Consider the following 2,500-nt stretch of genomic DNA (forward strand, 5'->3'; position numbering starts at 1 on the left):
GCTAGGGAGAGTTTTCAGGTTCCTGTTGTTTGTTTGCCAGAGCATTGGTAGTAGGAATCCTTCCAGTTAATTTTGTCCAAAAACAGGTTGTAGGTTTGATTTGGAGTGAAGGTTGTGTTGTGGAGGGGGGTAGTATATCCTTGCTGAAAAATACAAGTTCATCTAACTATAAATCTATATTTTTGTAAAAACATGCTCTCTCTCTCTCTCTCTGTCTCTCTGTCTCTCTCTCTCTCTCTCTCTCTCTCTCTCTCTGTCTCTGTCTCTGTCTCTCTCTCTCTCTCTCTCTCTCTCTCTCTGTCTCTCTGTCTCTCTCTCTCTCTCTCTCTCTGCAAGGTGATTTTGTAAACATGACTGTATCAGCTTTTCTGCTAAACTAAAGCACTGGGCACCACAGAGGACAAGCTTGGGAAGAATAGTTCATTTGGCAGCAACATGAAAGTGGCTTTTTGTGAAACCCTCCAGCATTCACTGAAATATTCAAGCAGCTAATATTAACTTTCTATGTTTTCTTTTCTCGGCTGAACTGAACAAAAATATAAATGCAACATGCAACAATTTCAAAGATTTTACCGAGATACTGTTCATATGAGGAAATCAGTCAATTGCAATGAATGAATTAGGCCCTAATCTATGGATTTCACATGAATGGGAATACAGATATGCATCTGTTGGTAACAGATACCTGTGTGTCCACCATGACATTCCTTTACATAGAGTTCATCAGGCTGTTGATTGTGGCCTGTGGAATGTCGTTCCTCTTCAATGGCTGTGTGAAGTTGCTGGTAATTGGCGGGAACTGGAACACGCTGTTGTACACATCGATCCAGAGCATCACAAACGTGATCAATGGGTGACATGTCTGGTGTGTAGGCAGGCCAATGAAGAACTAGGACATTTTCAGCTTCCAGGAATTGTGTACAGATCCTTGCAACATGGGGCTGTGCATTATCATGCTGAAACATGAGGTGATGGCGGCAGATGAATGGCACGACAATGGACTTCAGGATCTCGTCACGGTGTCTCTGTGCATTCAAACTGCCATCGATAAAATACAATTGTGTTTGTTGTCCGTAGCTTGTGCCTTATGCCTTCCCATACAATAACCCCAATGCCACCATAAGGCACTCTGCAACTGGATCCTGGACTTCCTGACAGGCGGGCCGCCCCAGGTGGTGAGGGTGGGTAGCAACACATCTGCCACGCTGATCCTCAACACTGGAGCTCCCCAGGGGTGCGTGCTCAGTCCCCTCCTGTACTCCCTGTTCACCCACGACTGCATGGCCAGGCATGACTCCAACACCATCATTAAGTTTGCAGACGACACAACAGTGGTAGGCCTGATCACCGACAATGACGAGACAGCCTATAGGGAGGAGGTCAGAGACTTGGCTGGGTGGTGCCAGAATAACAACCTCTCCCTCATCGTAACCAAGACTACGGAGATGATTGTGGACCGAGCACGGCCCCATCTTCATTGACGGGGCTGTAGTGGAGCAGGTTGAGAGCTTCCAGTTCCGTGGTGTTCACATCACCAACAAACTAGAATGGTCCAAACACACCAAGACAGTCGTGAAGAGGGCACGACAAAGTCTATTCCACCTCAGGAAACTAAAAAGATTTGTCATGGGTCCTGAGATCCTCAAAAGGTTCTACAGCTGCAACACCGATAGCATCCTGACTGGTTGCATCACTGCCAGGTACGGCAATTGCTCGGCCTCTGACTGCAAGGCACTACAGAGGTAGTGTGCACGGCCCAGTGCATCACTGGGGCTAAGCTGCCTGCCATCCAAGACCTCTCCACCAGGCGGTGTCAGAGGAAGGCCCTAAAAATTGTCAAAGACCCCAGCCACCCCAGTCTAAGACTGATCTCTCTACTACCGCATGGCAAGCGATACCGGAGTGCCAAGTCTAGGACAAAAAGGCTTCTCAACAGTTTTTACCCCCAAGCCATAAGACTCCTGAACAGGTAATCAAATGGCTACCTGGACTATTTGCATTGTGTGCCACCTCCAACCCTCTTTTACGCTGCTGCTACTCTCTGTTTACCTTATATGCATAGTCACTTTAACTATACATTCATGTACATACTACCTCTATTGGGTCGACCAACCAGTGCTCCCGCACATTGTCCCATCCACTACCTAATCAGCCGGACTAACCGGTGTCTGTATGTAGCCTTGCTACTTTTATTATAGCCTCGCTACTTTTATAGCCTCGCTACTTTTATAGCCTCGCTACTGTATATAGCCTTTCTTTACCTACCTATTGTTCACCTAATACCTTTTTTTGCACTATTGGTTAGAGTCTGTAAGTAAGCATTTCACTGTAAGGTCTACCTGTTGTATTCAGCGCACGTGACAAATAAACTTTGATTTGATTTGTTCGGAACTTGAACATCAGCAAACCGCTCAACCACACGATGCCATACATGTGGTCTGCGGATGTGAGGTTTGTTGGACGTACTGCCAAATTCTCTAAAACGATGTTGGAGGCGGCT

At 46.5% G+C, this 2,500-nt stretch overlaps 1 protein-coding gene across 1 annotated transcript in view; it reads right to left on the reverse strand.

The window, feature by feature from the left end:
- Positions 1-2,500, reverse strand: part of LOC112239374 (gamma-aminobutyric acid type B receptor subunit 1-like) — a 147,374-nt gene that overhangs the window by 86,874 nt on the left and 58,000 nt on the right. The gene's annotated exons all lie outside the window — the stretch shown is intronic.

The sequence above is a fragment of the Oncorhynchus tshawytscha genome, linkage group LG13 (assembly GCF_018296145.1).
Source record: "Oncorhynchus tshawytscha isolate Ot180627B linkage group LG13, Otsh_v2.0, whole genome shotgun sequence".
Classification (NCBI taxonomy): Eukaryota; Metazoa; Chordata; class Actinopteri; order Salmoniformes; family Salmonidae; genus Oncorhynchus; species Oncorhynchus tshawytscha.